We start from the raw sequence: 20,912 nt of genomic DNA, 5'->3' as shown, positions 1-20,912 counted from the left end.
CATGGTCCACATTTTGACTAGGAATGTTCTAGCCCCTCCCTCTAAAAAAGTCACAATTCTGTTTTAAAAGGTTTCAATTAATCAATCCTCTAATTTTTCACGACTTTATTTTTACTAGTAAATAAATGGAACCAAAGAGAAAAAATAGCTCATTTTTTCTGCAGATTTCATTCAACATTAGTAACTTTACCAGTTGCTTCAAAAACTTCAGTTGTCCATGACGTGCTATATCCAGACACCATTTCCCAGATTGATTTCTTTAGAATGCAAGTGAGTTATGAGATGTTTCCATACTCAAATACACCTGGGAAATGCTGCATAAGATGGAAGAGCACATTAATGGGCCTCAGAAGTTTGCTAAGCACTGTCTAACTCCAAGCATATTCGATTATGGGATACATTTTTTCATGTGTTACTCATGAGTGTTACTTGGAACAGCATGGGAAGAACTGAAAATAGTGGGGTTTTCTCTAATATCTAAGTATAGATATTAGATATATTTATACATCTGTATTTTAGATATATATCGCAATCTCTCTTCAAATAATGTTATATCTCTTCATGTATAGTGTCATCTATTCAAAGATCCCTTCCACAGGGATGCCTTCCTTAATCACCGCATCTGAAACAGCATCCCCAAGTCCTAGTCTCTATCTCCTTATTCTGGTCATTTTTCTTTCTGATACTTACATACTCTGACACTGTTTGTTTACTGTACTATCCCATCCCCACTAGAACGTAAACTCCATAATAGCAAAGACTTTTCTTTCTTCACTGCTCTATCCCCAAATTCCAAAATAGTTTCTGGCACACAGGCTCACAGACTTAAGCAAGGTAGGGGAAGAGAGGGAGGTCTCCAGCGTGGAGCACCTAAGAACCTAACTGTGTGTGGCCAGGTCGCTCCCTGGACATTCTGACTGGGATTGAACCATGGCTGCCCACCTGCCCCACCACAAGGCCCTGATTTATAGCAAGGGATAAACCTTAGGACCATAAAACAGCTTAGAACTAAACACTGATGCTCAGATTAATCACATCCATAAATGAGTGTTTTCCTAGAAGGCCTACACAGTGTCATAAACCCTGATTATGATAAAACAAAAGTTTGACCTAAAAAACTGTCCAAAAAGTTTCTTCCGTGAAAGCCTTTGTTTTTCATCAGTTAGGTTCCCAAGATGATACATCCAAATTTTTAAAATGAAAGGGGACATTATGAATTCTACCTTATCAGGTACTTCCCAAATGACATCAAAGACCCTGAAAGGAATGAGCACAAAACAAAGACAAAGAATGCATAATGTATTTCATTTTGTTGATGAATTCAATCCTATGAGAGGGTTTCATAAAACTGACATCAGAGGATGTCTGCTATGGATGACATGAATGACAAACAATTATATACATTTGATTTAATAAAATTATGAATCATAGCCCATAAAATTATATTTCTTTCTTCTCTCATTATCATACATCTTTTTCCTCAAAGTTGATCTGCGGAGATACCATTTTTATTTTTGAAAAGTCTGACTATAATCCAGTAGATTAAAATTGAACTAACATAAATTGCAGTATATTTTTATATTTTACCTTTCAAAGCTAAATTTTTTAAATGGGATTCTTTATCTCAGATTTGGCTGAGGCTCCAAAAGGCTGAGAACGAAATAGGTAGCGAGAACTCCCATATTCCAAAGGAAATGGGAAAACCAGCTTTGTAACTCTTTGCCCGTAACTCATTCAACATGATAAAAGTGTTAACGTTGGAGAGACTGAGACAGTTAGCAACTGAAAGGAATATTTCAATGAGGTGTGATTTCAAGTCAAATGAGAGGGTCTTTCTGGAGAATGTGTCCAAGCTTGGTACATGTTCTAGTGCCCGAAGCACTGTGGGCTGGCGGCCAGTGAGGAGGTACGTGGCTGCAGAGTGCAGCTCTAACTTTGGGAAGTAGATGCATTCTCCTTCTATGGCCAAAGGAAAGGTGACATGAGGTTGTCTTGGATCCAGCCCCAGAGGTCAGCCTAGAACTACTAGGAGACTTTGGGAAAATGAGGCCTGAGTTGATCCTCAGGATGTGAAAATCCACTAGAGATCCAAAGGAACTGCAGATGAGAGATCTTTAGGGATGGGGGTGATCTACAAAGAATCCACAATACTCCATAAGAGCTTTAAATACTTGCCACACTCAGAGGAAGTCAACAGGCTTTTACATCATTGTCATTCAAGTGAAATCTTTCCTGACCCTTCCTCTCTCCAGCCCCACTTTTACCCTGGAAAGTCACAAGCTGTGCTAGGACCTGGCCGAATTAACAGAAAAACTGACTGGTCCCCTCTTTTCCACTGCAGCCTCCCACACGGAATAGCTCTGATTTGTGATAGGGAAAAGCTTTAACTTTAAAAGAAACTGGGATGAAGTTTACAAGGACGTGACGTTTTGATTGCAATATGTGACTATGTGTTTGCCCCTTGAGGTTGCTGAGGACCTTTTGTTTTCCCAGAGTGACCAGAGAAGTTATGGAATCACTCTAGCGTGCATCCAAAAAAGCAAGGAAGAACCAGTCCCACAAAGCAGGTTGGAAAAGGGTAAGGAGGGAATAAAGGTTTTGTTCGAAGCCTATGAACCCTGCTCCTTCAATATACCCTAAGGCACATTATTAATTGTTCTTACTAACAATGACTAAAAGTGTGTTTTCATATCTATAAGCATGTTGGAATGTCCCAACATTTTACAGCAGGGAATAAGGTTTGGCAAATACTTTTCTTATTCCGATATCACTGAGCCAAAGCAAAAGGCCATAATTATACAAATTAATGGCTTAGTGGGATATAAGGGTAAACAGGAGCCTAATTAGTAAATCTGCTAATTGTCTTTCCTTATCAGAAGCATCAGTATTTGGTACTTAGCTTTAACTTATCCAATGGACAGGAAAGAACAGAGTTTCACAGGCTGCCTGGCAGTTTGGCCAGAGGTTTTCCTATGAAGTCTCCCTACTTTGGGCCCACCCTACAGAGCAGCTAAAACTAAGGCTGAGGACTGACTCAGTGAAGAGCGCACAGCAGAGGCCCCAGCTGTTCCTGATAAAGTAGTAAGAGAGTTTCAGGTTGATTTTCATGGTTTAAAAAAAAAAAAATACTAGGGGCTTGCCTGGTGGCGCAGTGGTTGGGAGTCCGCCTGCCAATACAGGGGACACAGGTTCAAGCCCTGGTCTGGGAAGATCCCACATACCACGGAGCAACTAAGCCCGTGCGCCACAACTACTGAGCCTGTGCTCTAGAGCTCACGAGCCACAACTACTGAGCCCATGTGCCACAACTACTGAAGCCCGCATGCCTAGAGCCCGTGCTCCGCAACAAGAGAAGCCACTGCAATGAGAAGCCCGCGCACTGCAACGAAGAGTAGCCCCCGCTTGCCGCAACTAAAGAAAGCCTGCGTGCAGAAACAAAGACCCGACGCAGCCAAAAATAAATTAATTAATTAAAAAAAAAAAACTAAAAGAAATTGGTCTCTGTCCAAGGATTTTAAAAGGAAACCTTCTCAAATAGGGACTTTTTCACTTCCTCCCAAAGATTTTTAAAAAAATTTCCAGCTGCTTTCACTCATTCTTCAACAAATATTTACTGAGTACCCACTACGTTCCCAACCCTGTGCTAGCTGCCAGAGAAAAGAAGATTAATATTGGGATATAAATCTCCATGGGTCTCTTCGTAATTCCGCATGTCTTATGATGAGGTATTGACGGCTTGTTGACTACCCTTTCAAGAATGTTTGTGTAGCCAACAGCCTTGGAAGATAGGAAGAGTCTCCCTCCCAAGCAGGGGCAGATTTGTTTCCCATCCAGAACATGAAGTCTCCCTTGGGGGGCAAAAGTGGGACAGGTTTGCTGGCGGTCCCTTAGAAGACTGGAGGATTTCCTAAGCTCAGAGTTCCTGGGCTGTGACACAAGCCCATCCTGTGTGCAGCATCCACCCGGGCTGCTCTGCATCGCCCCCACGGGGTTTGGGATTTGGGGACAGGGAACTGACGCAAACATGAAGCACATGCTGCCTGCTGTGCTGTGAATAAATACGTCCTCTGTCTCTGACCCAGGAGTCCCCAGTCCTCTGTCAGCTTCCACGAAACTGTGGCAGCCTAGCTTGTTAGCTTGTAAGCAGGATAGAACCTCCAACTCCTCACAGTTCTTGGCATTCAATTCCTCGTATCAAGGAGCTCTAGGTCACTGGGGTAAGTAAAAACAACAAAAATATTCTAAAATAACGTGTACATGGAGTGTTAGACATATGGCTATGGGTACACTGCAAAATCAGCAGGAAGGGACAGTCAGGAAAGGTTTCTGTGGCAGCAAAACATGGTGTGTGCAGAGAAGTAAATGATTCACTGATGCTGAAGCATCAACTGTGAACCTGGGATTGACCCAGACTATAGCTGGAATGGTTGGTACAGGCCAAAAGATAGAGACCCTTGGATCTCTCCACAGGAGCCTAAATTTTGGTTGTACTCAGTGGTCTCCAAAGAGAGGCACACAAGGCAATCCATTGTGGCACTAGAAAAATATATTGGAATATACAAACAAATATGTAGGCTTTATTGCAGGCCATGACCGCACCCTGAATTTGTGAGCCCCCCTTCATACCCACCTCTCCCATGACCCTTGCAATAATCCCTTGAGGTGGGCAGAGCCTGGCACTATCTCCACCTTACACAAGGAGAAACTGAGGTCAGGTTCCCAAGGGCACACTTGGACTGAACACAGAATAGCACTTGGCACCATTTCTCCCACGTCACGTGGCGTGCTGTGCCCTGAGTCTCACATTTTCACCTGGAATACCCTGGGTGGGGGCCAGGCAGGATTCTGTGCCAAGGGCTGGTCCAAGTCTTCCCAAAGTGCCCACCTCTTAGTCAGCCCTGGTGAGGGACCTGGGCAGAGGGGCAGGCCGGTAGGAAGAGAATTTGGGGGATTGCAGGTGGGGGACCAGCCTCTCTTCAGGGACCTGCCTGTTGCCCACACAATCAGTTGACCACAAATGTGGGAATGGAATCCGTTTAGAATTGCTCGAGGGAAATTTACTGCTTAAAGGGTCTCTGGAGGAATCCTGCAGGTCTGAGAGCACTCAGGGGATGAGTGTAGACTGGACCATCCTCCTGGAGCATCTCTGCTCAGTGTTAGGGTCTAGCCACAGATGCCGGGGGAGGGGCCTGCGTCTTCCTTTCCAATAGGAGCCGGCGCTTAGCCTGGCACTGTGAGTGGATCCTGGGTGTGGGGAGTGACAGGTGGCTGAGACTGGTCTCCAGGTCTGTGGCCTTTCTGTTAAGTGATTCTCTTGTGACACCCTTATTCCTGGGCCACCCGCCAGGTTTATCTGTTGTACCTGTGGCATTCCTTGCTATGTCAGATAAGTTATTACGGTCTATTCAACTCTAACAGGACAAATGAACAAGAGAACCATAAATAGGAGACCATTAAAGGTCTTCTGTGACAGGAAAAAATCATAATTTAACTTGATTAACATCTAATATATGGATTGACACTGCCTCCCCCACTTGATCTGTATTTTGATGATCCTGTGTCACACAGAATACGGGCATTCCCCAGGGAACAGTGCTAAGCTCCTCAATCACTGGGGGGCTTTCAGCATGTTGTAACATTACAATCTATGAGCACTCAGTTAAGAATATGCACAGATTATACTACCTTGTTTTATTAAGCTAACTCTTACAATACGGACAATTGGCTTAAAAAGATTCCAGAAACCACAGGCTGACAATAGCAGTAATGATGCAAATACAAACAAATGACCTGAAAATGGGCTGACATATTTAGTCCATCTCTTCAATCAGCCACATTATAAGCTAAAATCAATGACAATTTAATCAGATCTAGCCACAAGAATTCATTTCCTTGTTAATTGAAATATGGCTCTATATCCACCATTGGTAAAGATGAACCTCATTATAAGTGTCTGCTAATTCTTGAGATATTAGCTAATGTTGGTGTCAAGTCACCACAATTCGCCAGACATTTAAAAACTGAGCACATCCTAAACATGGAGGTAAACATTACAGTTTTTTCAGTGCTACTTAATATTATATGTGCTTCAACCCAGAAAATGCTGTTGGAAGATGCATTAAAAATATTGCTGTGGGAATTCCCTGGCAGCCCAGTGGTTAGGATTCCAGGCTTTCACTGCTGGTGTCCCAGGTTCTATCCCTGGTTGGGGAGATAAGATCCTGCAACCTGTGCAGCGCAGCCAAAAAAAAAATTTTTTAAACATTGCTGCATATTTGAAGAGATGCGTATTAGTACAAATTATACAATATGGGAGGTTTGCTACACAGTTGGATGAAAATACTGGGGTTTCAACATGTCTCAGCTTATGGTATTTGCTAGTATCTGTTTCAAGTAAAAAATACACAAAGAGTTACTTCTGGTGATATATGAAGCAGTGATTCTCAACCCAAAGTTCTCATTAGAATTAACTCGGTGTGTTTTTTAAAAATGCCCATGGCCAGGTCCCTTCCCAGACCAATTAAATCGGAATTACTATAAATACTTCTTTTGTCAGGAAAGAGAAAAGGAAGGAAGGTTGCAGTGATAGCATCTCAATGTGAAACCCATTGCTGAATCATTCACAAGCAAACCATTGCTACAAAGAAGTTAAAGCCAGGATTGCACAAACTGCTACTAGAGGTCATCAGTGTATACTCAGTTCTGCTATAACATGACATGCATTCTTAAAAATCACAGCACCACACTACGCAAAATCGCAATAAAAATCACAGGGCTTATGAAGAAAATGAGCACAAGGCTCAAAAACTTTGTCAGTGTCATATTGTTTTAAAAAGACATAAAATTTTAATAAAACCAGAAGCACAGTTTTACATGTGTTAAATGGCTAAGACATACATAAATATATAATAGATATGGCCCTGTCCCTTGAAAAAGGCCTGAAGGTTTGTATTGCAGCTTGTGGATTATTGTGCAGTGGTGAAGGAGGGTTATCTGAAACTGGATGGAAAGTTATAACACCAGATGTGAATAAGTGTGACTCATAACACACAACGTGGTAAACTGAGGCAGCTAATAAATGTTTGAGGGTGTGTGTGTGTATGTGCATGTGTCCTGATTCAGCTATTTTCTGCATTCACCCAGATTCACATAGTGTTTCTCGTGGATGAAACCGTGCATAAGCAAACACAAAATCTGTGTTATGCTCAAAGTATTCCCTAAAATATCAATTGCATTGGAACAAACTCACATTTTCAAGTAAGCTTTATAGCAGAACTGCCTACTTAAAATTACAAAAACAACAAAATGAAATACAGCATAATCTTTCAGTAATTTGCAATGAGATGGAAAGTGACCAAGAAAATCTTTTACATCAAATCAAGGTTTGCAGGTTATCTCATTGTAAAGAAAATAAAAGATTTATTGAACTTTAATTTGAGTTATCCATTTTTATTTCACAAAAGAAGACAAGTAAGCTAAATTTGGACCTCTCCTGATAATAACAAATGCTTTCTGTAATACGGTACTAAGTAGACACAAAAACTCTCCCTTTAACCACAAGGGAGGAAATAATGGCTTTTCAAAAGAGAACAGCTCTGAAGGGAGCATTTTGAAAATGAATAATTGGAAATGATTCCATTATTGGGTAATTTTTTGCTGAAAATGATATGTGTCATATATAAAAACTCTCAAACCTGCACATATTAAATTGGAAACTGAATTTTCCAATCCGTCTAAAAATCTTCGACATGAGGAGTTTCTGTCAGTAGGTTTTGAAACCAATTGTTAAATGTATAAAGAGCATCACTTCCAGTTAGTTTGCAGGGAAAGTCATCAGGGAAGATGGAGGTTTACTGGCCAAATTCAATTTAAAAAAAAAAACCTTTGCATTGTTGAGGGATGGGATTGAAAACTGAGTACCTAGATATAATAAGTTCAACCAATGATTTACTTATTCCTTTTGGAAATACGTGTCTTTGTCAGGTATCTTTTTCAGACTTGACAGACAATAAAACCAAGCATAGAGCTAAACTAACCTTGAAGACAGACCTTGAGATCATTCAATCAAAAGGTGTTAGGCTTAGATTTTCAAAAAATTCGAAAGCATATTAAATTGCAATCATGTTGCTCAGTATCAAAAGTTAAAAAAAATTTTTGTATTGTTAATAAAAAGAATAAAATACAATATTATTTTAAAATATGTTTCTTGTCTTTAACTTATTCCTTTTTCTCTATGTCTAACATATCAGTACATGTAGATAGTTTATAAATAATTAAAAATACAAATTAATATATATAAATACATGTTCAAAATTTTTATTGATAGACATCATGATCAAAAAGGTTTGACAACCACTTCTAAAGTTGATGGGGAGATTAAGCAGTTGAGACTGCATTTAACTACAAGTTATCAGAAATCCTACTTTTGGGTTTAATTTCCTTAAGTAAAAGAAGCCTAGGTGTAGAACAGTTCCAGGCTGGGACTCATGAAAGGCCCAGACTCCTTCTGCCTTTCCACAAAGTCTTGTTTAAAATATGGACTCTCCCTCATGCCCCTGGGGGCATGCTGCACCCTGGGATGTGGACACATCATGTCCACATCTCGGGCAGGAAGATGAGGGAAAGGTGAAGGGAAAAAGATAGAACATGCACATTAGCTGAAGGCCTCAACAGATAACCCAGGGCTAGGCACCCAAGGGAAAAAAATCTAGGGAGGTCAACTAAGGCTTTTCCTGTATTATATATACATCAGGGCAGGCAACAGAGTCAGAGGCTAAAAGTTGGGCATCAACAAAGCTACTGTAGAGAAGTGAGCCGAAAGCCTGATTTCTAGCTGACTGCATATTGGATTGGCAGTGAGGGGCCCCACTTGTCCTAGAATGGGGCCAGGGCAGGTGTGCATGGGGTCCTCGCTGAGCAGCAGCCCAGTACCTGCTCTACATCTGAAAGCACAAGCTCTGAAGATGTAAAGTCAGCACTTCTCTGGAAAGAGTCATCAGCTCAATGTAGAGAAAGACTATGGAAAGGACTAGCTAAATGAACTTCTCACAAGTCCCACTCCATCTCATTTTTTTTAACCCATTAACTCATTTTTGCAAACAATAGTACATCAGTGCCTCTATGGCTTTAGCAAGCCAGACTGGGGGCTACTTCAAAGTAGTCTTTGGGAAAACCCTGATTGGAAATGCTAAAAATTATTCTATGAATGGTGTCATTCATTTACCATGTAGAGCAAATTCAATGATTTTAGGCTAATGACAGGCAACCCAAACAAAGAAAGAAATATAGAAAGTCCATAGTTTAGAATGGCAGCCAAGTTCTCTCTGGGATAATTTTATCCTGAAAAGGAACAAATTATCCTGATTTGTCTTCTGTATAATTTTCTCATATACAGTATTTTTGAAATTTTTGCTCTGTAATAGTTAGAATCAGCTACTTTGTTAAAACAGCAGAGATAGTAACATTTAAAGCCAAGATTATATATCTCTCACAACAGTGTGTCCCGGCTATTTTATATTGCTCAAGACTCAAAAGTCTTGTGCATGACTCACTTACTCCAAACAGGGCATGTAATAAATTACTCCTGAGATGCAACCACTTAGAGCAAGACAGTTCATATTTACTCTGAAAAATGATTTCTTCTCAGAGAGCTTTCTTCTTTAAGGTCACTGCAACAGGCACTGACGCCCTTCCTAATGTTTATTCTTTACCCTGCTGCACACTGCACTGTGTAAAGCTCCATTCTACAATTTTAAACAGAATTTTCTCTCTTGGATTTTACCTTCTGAGGGTGATAGCTCTGGAATAACTAAAGAAGAGTCTTTGGGGTTCCCCAATACAGACTGCAAATCTCCCTCCAGCCCACATGAGCCCTCCCTGCTGCTTCCTTGGAGACGGCACTGCATTGCTCGTCTCCTCTCCCTCTCAAACTTAAATCTCTCTCCTGACTTCAAAATTCCCCTCCTGAACCCTACATACCGCTGCAGTTGCCAGGGTCTCTCTACTTCATTCTCTTCAGACCAAGATTCTTAGATGGTAATCTAGACTGTCTTCACCTCTCAACTCCCACTCTCTCCACCAGCTCCTGGTCCATCAACCAATGCCTACTGAGCCGGCAATTCTGCAGAAGGTATCTACGGACACCTAGAATCTCTGTGCCCTCCTGGGAACACAAAGGTGCCCCATGGTAGCTCTCCTTCCACGTCAAGCTTTCCACTGCTCAGCCTTTCTCCCATCTCATACTGATTTCCCATTCCTCCCTTCCCAGCCCCGATCTTGTGGTCAGCCTGTTCAGTACCCTACCTCCCTTCTTAGAGTCTCCCTTTCTTCCTTATTTCCTTAATGCTGATTCCCAGGCCTGGGAGGACCCCAGAGGCCCTTTGTCTATCTGCATCCTTCTCCAGCTTCCCAGGTAATCTGCTCTCCATTTTCTGTGTTGTTTACCAACTCCCACCTTCGTGCCTTTCCTCAGGGTACTACTTCTGCTAGCAGGGCCCCTTGTCCCTGCCACTGTGCAGTCACCTGTGCCACCTGTCCTTCCTTAGACAGAAATATGAAGTACCTCCATGTACTTCCCTGATTAATCCCCACCTCACTTATTTTACCCAACCTCCGCTAATACACAGAAGCACAATTTCTCCCTGATGCTTGATGTAGGATCCTTGTTTCCAATTTCTTTTATGATTATCTTTAATGCTACATGTATAATCTGAGAGACTAAGGGGGGTGCAAATACACACACACATGAACACGCATGCGAATACAATAGGTACTCAAATGATTAATTAATGCTGATTCAGACTTTTTGTAAAGAACAAAATAGCCATTCCCCGGGAAGCTGCTGTCTATCCTCACGCATCTCCAATAGCATCCTGTCCACTTCTCTATTGCTACAGAGCTGACCACATGGTAATGTAGCTCATTGTCTGCCTTCTCCAATTCCCGAGGTACATCTAAGAAATCAGAATGAAATCAGATTTAGCTCTGTATCTCCAGCATCTCACATAGTGCCTGAGACAAAGTAGGGGCTTAATGAATATTTGTTGCACATGGAAATGAGCTTTGAGATGGAATACTCAAACCAAGTTGAGACCAATATCCAGAAGGTCTGGAGGAGGGGGGAAGGGAAGTGGTACAATAATAATACTGTGAAGGATTAAATTATAAAATACTCAGTACTAGTAAGGCTTATTTTATGTATGTTTTAAAAGCAGATCTCAGCATGATGAACAGTATGTGGTGAACTTACTAGAAAACAGGAGGGGGCATCATAAGAAATATTTCTGCTTTGAAGGCAATAGTCAAACATAGAGTTCAAGTCCTAACATATATGCACCCACTTATTCCGGAAATCGTTACTAAGTGCCTGTGTGTGACAAGCACTCAACCAAGACTGGGGGTTACAAGAGTGATCGTCCCTGTCCTCACGGGACCTCTAGCTAATGTCTAGTTAAAACAGACATTAACAAACTAGTAGCAAGGAAAATGAAAAAGTAATTACAAATGGTGATAAGAACTATGAAGAAAAAATAAAAGATACCATGAGACTATATGCAGGATGACCGAAACAAGATGATGCTTCAGGGTGGGGAGAGGTGCCATTTTTTTTTTCTTTTTTTAAGGCAGGAAAAAAGACGTACTTGGATCGGTTTCTTAAAAAATCATCAAGGTGCCCTATACTCCCCTCCAACTGTCTGTCAAAATAACCATGCATTCCATAGTCCTGGCAAAGGGGATGTCCTGAAGAAGATGATCTTCATGTTTCTTGTTTATAGAGACAGTCATGCTGCCCTCTTAATAAATATGCCATGACGCCCTTAACCACTTCCTTATTAATGGACAATTGTCAATACATTAAAACATCTGTCTACCTATCTACACATTTATTCTTCCTTTGATTTTTCTATAAGGAAATTTCTGAAGAGTGGGAGTACTGGTTTAATAGTATAAGCATTTCCACGCCTCCTGGAACATCCAGCTGGCTGGGATCCTGCAATGCTGATGCTGGGGTGTGTACCTAACTACCCACAGCTTTGTCAGCAGCACATTTCAGTGTCTTCTCTAATTTTGCTAGTTGAATAGATAAAAACCAGTGCTTAATTCTCCTCTCTTTACTATGATGTTAAACAGTTTTCAAAAACTGATTTACTGGGTTTTTTTTTTCTTTTATGTCATTTTGAACAATTATTTACCTTCTCTAAGCTTAATGTACCTCATATGCCGAACAGGCATAATAACAATATTCATCTCTGCAGTGTTGCTTAAGAATCAAATGAAATAATGTTCTTAAAATGCTAAACCCAATATCTGGGATATAGCAAACATTCAACAGATGATAACTATTGTGTCTATTTATTCATTATCAATTTAGTTCTTTTAGATTTATAAGCACTTGTATTTTTAGGTAATAAACATAAACCTGGCAAAATGATTGAAAATATTTTCTCCTATTCTACCATTATGTTTATTATCTTAATTTTGCTTGTTCTTGTTGTATAGAAGCCTTTGTAAAATAAATACATCTTGAAGGAGAGCCCATGGACTTCTACTGACATTTCAGCTTTATTTTCTGGATTCTGTGACACCTATTTTGATGATTTAAGTTTATAGGGGGTGGAGAGTTCACCCCTTACTTCACAAGCATTTCCTAAAACTGCCCAAAATGTGATTTTGAGAAAAGTAAGATGTTGTGTAGTGTCAATATTTACCACGCATATGTTTGTATTTGTGGTGACTCTTGAAATCTGTTGTTCGGGAAATACTCCCTTTGCTTGCGTTGGCCAGACAATACCTGAAGGAAGATGCGGTGACAGCTCCCTTGCTGAAGTCCTTCCCTTTAACCTGAGGTAGCGGATTTTTTTTTTTTTTTTTCAAAATACAGTTTTAGGAACTACAGCAACAAAAAGTTCTGGCAAGCAACTAGCTGAAGAAACCACTGTACTGCATCTTAACTTTTAATTTTTTATTCACCGAGAAGTCTAGATCCCCAACTTCAAGGCATTATTAGAATTGTCAAAATGGAAGAAGAGGTGAGAGCGACCCCTGGACTGACAAAAGTCTGCGTCACTGCATCCCTGTGTCCAATGCCTACATCCCGCCACCGTCACCACCATGCCCAAGAGAAAGGCTGACGGGGATACTAAAGAAGATAAAGCCAAGATGAAGGACAAACCACAGAGAAGATCTGCAAGGTTCTCTGCTAAACCTGCTCCAGAGCCCAAGCCTAAAAAGGCCCCTGCAAAGAAGGGAGAGGAGGTACCCAAAGGGAAAAAGAGGAAAGCTGATGCTGGCAAGGATGGGAATAACCCTGCAGAACATGCAGATGCCAAAACAGAGCAGGCACAGAAAGCTGAAGATGCTGGAGATGCCGAGTGAGGTGTGTGCATTTTTGATAACTGTGTACTTCCGGTGACTGTATTGTTTGAAATACTATTTTTACCAAGTTTTATAAAAATGCAGAATTTTGTTTTACTTTTTTTTTAAGCTATGTTGTTAGTACACAGAACACCTCATTGTTGTTTTCTGGGGGAAGGTCACATGTCACTAATAGGATGTCTGCGAAGCTGGGCTGATGTGGGGAAAACACTCCTTTCCTGTCAAGTTCTGAGAGACTTCCTCTTGGTTCCCAGGAAGGAGGGATTCCTTGATGTTGACACACATTAGCCACCATGGCACAAACACCTTGCGATGTGGAAAAACTAAAATTAGTTTTTATGTCCTCTTCTCCCTCTCTACCTTCAGCATAGACTTGACTCCCTTAAACCCTGAGACCTGTTGGAAACTGACCCCAAAAAATTGGTTACCAGTATGTCAGGCAACCTGGACTTTCCAGTGTCACCTTTGAGATGGCATCCCTCAAAAGAGCAGCGGTTCCTTTTTTAGATTGTGGATCTTCAGATTGACACTTCTGCCATTTTCATTTCCATTTCCTGAAAGTCAGGGTCAGCTTGTGAAAAGTTGTTAAACAACATGCTAAATGTTAAATGTCAACTCTCACTCTAAACTTTCCCTGTTCAGAGCATCACATGAAGACTTCATTGGGTTTTATAGTGGCTTTTTGATTTTGGTTGTCCATTGAAAAAGGGCATTTGAAAGTTGTTGTATACTGTTAATGATTGTCTGCCCATATCCTGCCTGAAATGCCATGATTGTTTATGAAAAGTATCTTTAATAAAGCTGGGCACAGTTTGGCATGGAAAAAAAAATTGTCATAATGTATAAAATTCCTGATTTCATTAATGAGACTTGTTCAATAAAAGGTAACAAAATTCTCCCAAATTCCTATGTGCTAAAATCTGAGCATAAACCACACAATCTTTCCATGAGCACTTTCTTCCCATCTTCCAGCTTTGATAGGGAAGGGCTCTAGAGAACTACGTACAGCTTAACTCTATGTTTCCCCTGCTCCAGCCACGTGATTCGACTTTGACCCACACTCTCCTCAGTCAAACAAGTGCCAGACTTGAAGTCTGAAGACTCTGTCAGTTACTTACTGGTAATATGTGACAATCACTTAACCCGTCTCAGCTTCAGAGGGCCCAGCAGTAAAATGGAGATAATGATAATAATACTGACCATGCCTATCTCAAATAGGTGTAGTAAGGAGCAGATGCTAGAATTATGCCTATTTCTTGATGCCAGATTTGATCCCAAGCAAGCCAGCATCAGGAAGCCCCTTAAAAAAATTAAAAGAGGCTTCTGTTTCAGAAAGCCGATGGCACATTAGAAGTTTCATTCTGCTGGTGGCCTGTGCCTATTTCCAGATGTCTGGCCTAAATCCTAATCCTTAGCTGGGTTCCCGAAGCTCTGCAGCTCAAACCTCCTACCCTGGGCTGCCTGCCCTGCTGTTGCTCAGTTTGCCTGCCTGGTTCCTGATCTCTGATCTCAGATTTTGTAGATGTGACACTTTTTCTGCTCTCCCGTCTTAGTTTAGGATTTCTTCATCTCAGCATTATTGACATTCTGGGCTGGATAATTCTCTGCTATGGAGGACCATCCTGTGTATTACAGAATGTTTAGCAACATACCTGGTCTCTACCCACTAGATGCCAAAGTTCCCCCGAGTCAGGTCAATCAAAAATGTCTCCAGACACTGCCAAATGTTCCCTGGGGAGAAAACTGCTCCCCCATCTCCTGTTGAGAATGTTAGCTAACCCTCTTAAACTTGACCTCTGGCTACCTGATTTACGACCCTTGCTTTCCAGCCCTAATACGTTTTAGGCAAACACTGTTCTTGTTCTCCTCCTAGCTTTCTCTACTATCAAAAGCCTGAAGTATCCAGAAAGATGCTCTAACTCAGAGAAAGTTGCTGTAAACTAATAATAAAATAGTTAAAACGTGTTTTCTGATTTTTCAAAGTTTTATCAGCCTGAGGGGGAGCTGCCTCCTATACAGCCCACAGTGTGAGAAGAATACAGACGTGTCACATCTGGGCCTTCTGGTCTCCGGTAGCACCACTGCTCTCAGGCCAGCCAGGGCAGCATTCATCAAACCACGAGAGCACACAAAGCACAAAAGGCCATGGAACAAAGTTATCATGCGCTCTTAGAGTTACAAAGAATTTTAGAGTATTCCTGCCTCAGTGCCCCATCTTACCCTCAGTTCTAGAGAAGATAAAACAGGTCTGCAGAGGCTAAATGACAAACCCAACGTCACAAAGCTATTTAGCAACTGAATTCAGACCAAAAGCCTATAACATCATCACATGCCACTCTTTCCAGGCATGGTGGAATTGAGCACCCAACAGTTTGTGGTACCCATCCCCAGTGTCCTAGTTCATACATTTCATTATTTAGCACTGGCTTTTCTATTTGTACCTGCATGTTTTGCGCTGCTAAACATATCATAGTATACTTACGTTTCTCCACCAGACAGATAAAAAAGAGAAGTTGATGAAAAAGCATTAAAATACAATATCAGGAGATCAGAAAAGTACTAACAAGAAGAGAGGAGAGAGGGGAAGAGGGGAGGAGAGAACACACATTTGTGAGTACAAACTGAATACTTTTAACTAATTATCTCAGTTGGTTCTCAACATGATCCTATGATGTACATTTGAATATTGGCTCCACCACTAAACAATCAGGTGACCTTTGGTAAGTTACTTAAACTCTCTGTGCCTCAGTTTCCTCACCTGTAAAATGGGTATAATAATAGAACCTACCTCTCTGTATAGTTGTGGGATTAAAGACACAGTGTATATAAAATGTTCAGCACAGTGGCTGGCACATAGTAAGCATTTCATAACTCTTAGTAATTCTTGTCCTGTTTTCTAGCAAGCTGTGTCTTTTTCACCTCCATATTCAGTCTGCCATGTTTCCAGTCCCAGTCTGGCCAAATAACCATAATTCTGAGCTGCTCATTGGAAGCCCCTGAGTTCCTTCCAGACTTTGCATTGGCTAATGGCTCCTGGGAACAAGTGACAAGGAAGACAAAGGTCACAGGGATAATCTCCCTGCTTTATCATGGCCCACACTTGCTCAATAAATGTTTCTAAGCCAGAAATTCAAAATACAGAGATGAATAAAATATAAGGTTCCCCCACAAGCAGCACACAGTTCTTCATGTAGCAAATGTTTATTGAGCTCCTACTCTTTGCTGGGGTCTATGTCAGTCTCTGAGGATACCATGGAGGAAGGAAAGGCCCCTGCTTTCACAGTTATTAGATTCTAATGACAATAAACAAATAAGCAAAAACACAGAATCAGCTAGTGATGAGTGCAAAAAAGAAAATATAACAGATTTGACTGATAGGGATTAATGGGAGGTGGGCTGTGGTATTTAGAGTGGGTGGTCAGGGAGGGCCCCTCTGAGGAAGTAGTGTTGCAGCTGGTACCTGGTGGATAAGAAGTATCCAGCCAAGTGAAGGTTTGGGGGCACTAAATGGGTCTACTGCCAATGAGGACATGCACATATGTGGCTCTTATTGCATTTTTCTTCTTTGCCTCACTTGAGTTCATTTTCTCACTGGACTTGCCCTCCTGTTGGCTGCCATAGCAACCTGGGCAGACCATTTTATTTTGCCCACCAAGTCGCTCATCAGCCCACACTCAGCGCCCACTCAATCCTAGCAACTAGTCATGGAAACATTATTGAGAAAACAATAGACTCCATAACTCTTTACATCAGCTCCAAGTACTATTCAGCCGTAACTGAAAATAAATCAGGCAGCCTTGTCCCAAGAGAAATCTTCAGTCATTGCCTCTCCTTCACGGGCTTCTCAAACCAGTTTCTACCTTGCTTTCAACAAAAGGCTGCAGTCAGCCAACCCAAGTGACCCATAATAGCCCTGTCTGATGCCACATGATGTTCTTCTCTACCCCTCTGTATTCAAACTTCCCTGTACTTTCCCTCTGCATATATTTGCATTTGAGACAAGTCCTTTGATTTCAAATATGACATACTCCCAGAAGTTGCAGCCTATTTACAGTTTATTTCCACTCATCTGTGGTACTTAATTTAAGTTCTCCCATACAAGCAAATGAACAGGATACTTCCATGTTGAATGAGTCAAGCAGGACCAAAATAAGTTACCACCCTATTTCTCTCCCAGGAAATGAGTTCAGGGGAAGCTTGTTTACTTTTGTTCGCCTCGCAATGGAATGTAGCTTGGCAAATGCAATCTTACATCTTTAACAACAGTTCAGAATCATTTCTCCTGACACAGACATTCTTTCTGTGCATCTTTGCCACCATTTCCTGAAGATCTTCAAATATCTGTCCTTGGTTTTTATTCTAAAAGGAAAGCTAAAGAATTAAACATACATGATCAAGTCTATCTGAAGAACTAATCATTCTCTCAATATTGAAGTATTGGGTTAGGTATATCATTAGAAGAGAGAGACAGAGAGCCTGCCTGTAATACCTAAACAGAAGGCAAGGACTGTGTTCTGACTAGTCTGACTCTCCCTGGAGTGCTGTGCTGATTTCTAGGCTGGACAAAGCTCACCTTAAGAGGATTGTGGAGGTCACTGGATAGGAGCACAGAGGGAAGATGACAGAGGCCTGAAAGAAGAGATTGGTGAGGATGAGCAGGTATTATGTGGCCTGGAGGGAAGGCCGCAGAACATCCATTTACATACCAGCAGCAGAGTAACTGCAAACTGCCTTAAAACCAGATGCCAGTGGTCTAATTATCTCCCAGTTTTGGTCTCAGGCAATGGCTTACTACAGATGCAGCTACAGAAGGCTCCTCATCATAAAACACCTGGCCAGCTGCTTGCTGCTACACCACAGGGGTAAATGTACTGCCGACTGCAACCAACAGGTGATTTTTCACCCCCATGGCCCAAAGGTAGATGGTTATGAAAATCTAATTGTGAGGGAGGGTGAAGTATTATGATTTCAGTATGAAATTCTTGGCTTTAAAGAGACATATAGTCACAAATACATTTTCTGAAGCACTGAACATCTGTAAGCAATAAGGAAGCAAGGTGGCCTATAAAAGGTACAAGGCAGACTCTTATGCCTAATGAAGTAAAGCTGGATAGTAAATGCCTTATCTCTGCCTGCCCCACTTCTGCCAAATATTATGTATATATTTTTTTAATTTGTTTATTTTATTTTATTTATTTTTGGCTGCGTTGGGTCTTCGTTGCTGTGCGTGGGCTTTCTCTAGTTGTGGCGAGCGGGGGCTACTCTTCGTTGCGGTGCGCGGGCTTCTCTTGTTGCAGAGCACAGGCTCTAGGCACGCAGGCTTCAGTAGTTGTAGCACGCGGGCTCAGTAGTTGCGGCTCGCGGGCTGTAGAGTACAGGCTCAGTAGCTGTGGTGCACAGGCTTAGCTGCTCCGCAGCATGTGGGATCTTCCTGGACCAGGGCTCAAACCCGTGTGCCCTGCATTGGCAGGCAGATTCTTAACCACTGCGCCACCAGGGAAGTCCCCAAATATTATATTTTTCAGCCTCTTAGGCTTTCACCATGTCTCTGTTTGATCTCATAGGTCCATATTGAAGCAGCTGGATAATGAGGAACTTTAGGATATTTGGTCTTTTGTAGGTCCCCAGATGAGCTTCTTATTTCCCATCCTTTCTACTCAAGAGGCTAGCAACTACACAGCAATCCATCATTCATTCACTAATAAACATTTTAGAGTGCCTTCCACACACACAGAACTGTTTGGGAGGGATTCAAAAATAAATCAGATGTGCTCTCTTAGGGAGCTTGTGATCTGGCAGAAGGAGAATAAAAATATACATGAGTGAGTATAATACAAGGAAAAACGTTCCATTTGGTAAAAGAGAGGCAATCAGAATGTGATGTGAGTTTGGAAGAGTTTTATGTCTTTGCAATTAAGGTATGCATTTTTTTTTAAAAAAAGAAAAATCTCTATCAGTGAGCTTAGATAATGCTGAGGTAACCCCAAAATCTCAGTGACTTAAAGCAGCACTTTATAGTTATGTAAGATAGAACCATTGGGGAAAACTGGGTGAATGGTACAAGGAACCTCTTGGTACTATTTTTGTAACTTCCTATAAATCTAAAGCTACTGCAATATGAACAAAAATAAACAGACAGGTGGGTGAGGGGGTACAGAACGTCATTTCATTTCTTGCTCATGCTGCTTGTTCAGGCAGGTTGGCTTGCTCTGCAGTCCTCACCCACCAACAGGCTGAAGGAGGCTCTACCTCTGTGCCTCCAGAAAGGAGGACAGACAACAGGTGGTGAAGCACACCCTGGCTCTTTAAACTTCCACCCTGAAGAGGCACATGGCACTTTTGTTTCATTGGCCAAAGCACATCACACAGCCATATCTAGCTTCCAGGGGACAAGGATGTTCCCAGGGGAAAACCGAAACTATCTGGCAAATAGCACTAATGACTACTGTCCCCAAGAACACAAACTGTGTCATCAGGCATTGGTTTTTGAAGAGTTTTCTATGTACGATAACCACAGGTATTTGGGGCATGTGTCTTAAGTATGATTTTCTTATAACAACAGAGTAAATTCTGCAAGGAATGTAACTGGAACACAGTCACCCAAGCTGGTCAGCCACAGAATGAGCAAGTGTGAGGCCTCTCTGCTGCTTCAGCCATGTGCCTGCCAGCAGCACACTACTGTCACAACGCCTTCCTGAAGGCGTAAGAGAGAATCTGGATCGATGTGGGTAATGCTGGCTGGAAAGCAATTCTGGCTACACCGGATCTGAGTCTGAATTTTAAAGTGGTCCAACATCTTCAGTGCCAACATTAGAGATGATTTGTGCTGACTCTTCAGGCGCACACTGTAAGCAAAGGATCAAACAGCAAGCCGCAACGAGACCGACCCAATTCCCTTACCCACGGAGTCTGCTCACAAAGCAAAGGGAACTCAGGGAGTTCTCTGGCCCAGGCAGCAATAACGCAAACTGCTGAGTGAGGACTGTGAAGCCCAGGGGACAGTGACTGCAGTCGGGTGACAGAGGGTAGCAAGGGCAGCATCATGGGAAAGAACCCAGGACAGGGTGACAGGTGCCGGAGGACAAACCTCAGCTCTGCCTCCTAGAGATCCTGTGCCTCTGAGCAAATCATTTACCCTCTTCCAGTTCTCCTTTTCTTTGTCTTTAAAATCAGAGGATTGCACCAGATCATTTCTGAGCACCTTCCTAGGTCAGAGCCAGATCACTTGTGTTTGAACAGTAGCTCTGTCCCTAACTAGCAGTATAACCTCAGCAAGTGCTTAACCTCTCTGTGCCTCAATTTTCTGTAAAATGAGGATAGTAATGGACCTAGCTCACAGCATGGTTGTCATGAATAAATGAATTAACATACGTAAGGCCCTTAGAACAGGGCCTGCTATGTAGTAAGGGCTAAATAATTATTATCTGTTATTATTATTATTTCTATTACTAATCAAAATGGAAGACACAGAAACAACCCTGAGAACTCGCAGCTCTGTGTCCTGGACCAATTCACAAAAAAAGATACAAGTACATTTT

The 20,912-nt window shown here is 41.7% G+C and overlaps 1 protein-coding gene and 1 pseudogene across 3 annotated transcripts in view; one reads left to right on the top strand and one right to left on the bottom strand.

Annotated features, from left to right (window-relative positions):
* The window catches only part of RTN1 (reticulon 1), a 284,575-nt gene that overhangs the window by 195,712 nt on the left and 67,951 nt on the right, over nt 1-20,912 (bottom strand). The window lies entirely within an intron of this gene.
* The window catches only part of LOC309655376 (non-histone chromosomal protein HMG-17 pseudogene), a 37,874-nt pseudogene continuing 25,305 nt past the window's right edge, over nt 8,344-20,912 (top strand). Inside the window, exons 1-2 of the transcript XR_014268825.1 lie at nt 8,344-12,748; nt 12,801-20,912. The exon at nt 12,801-20,912 is cut by the window's right edge and continues 25,305 nt beyond it. The product of XR_014268825.1 is annotated as a non-histone chromosomal protein HMG-17 pseudogene (transcript). The remainder of the gene's footprint in view (nt 12,749-12,800) is intronic.

Source organism: Balaenoptera physalus (assembly GCF_965194825.1).
Source record: "Balaenoptera physalus genome assembly, chromosome: 2".
NCBI classification, from domain to species: domain Eukaryota; kingdom Metazoa; phylum Chordata; class Mammalia; order Artiodactyla; family Balaenopteridae; genus Balaenoptera; species Balaenoptera physalus.
Note: the sequence above shows the minus strand (reverse complement) of the source record. Positions and strands in the feature narration are given on the sequence as shown.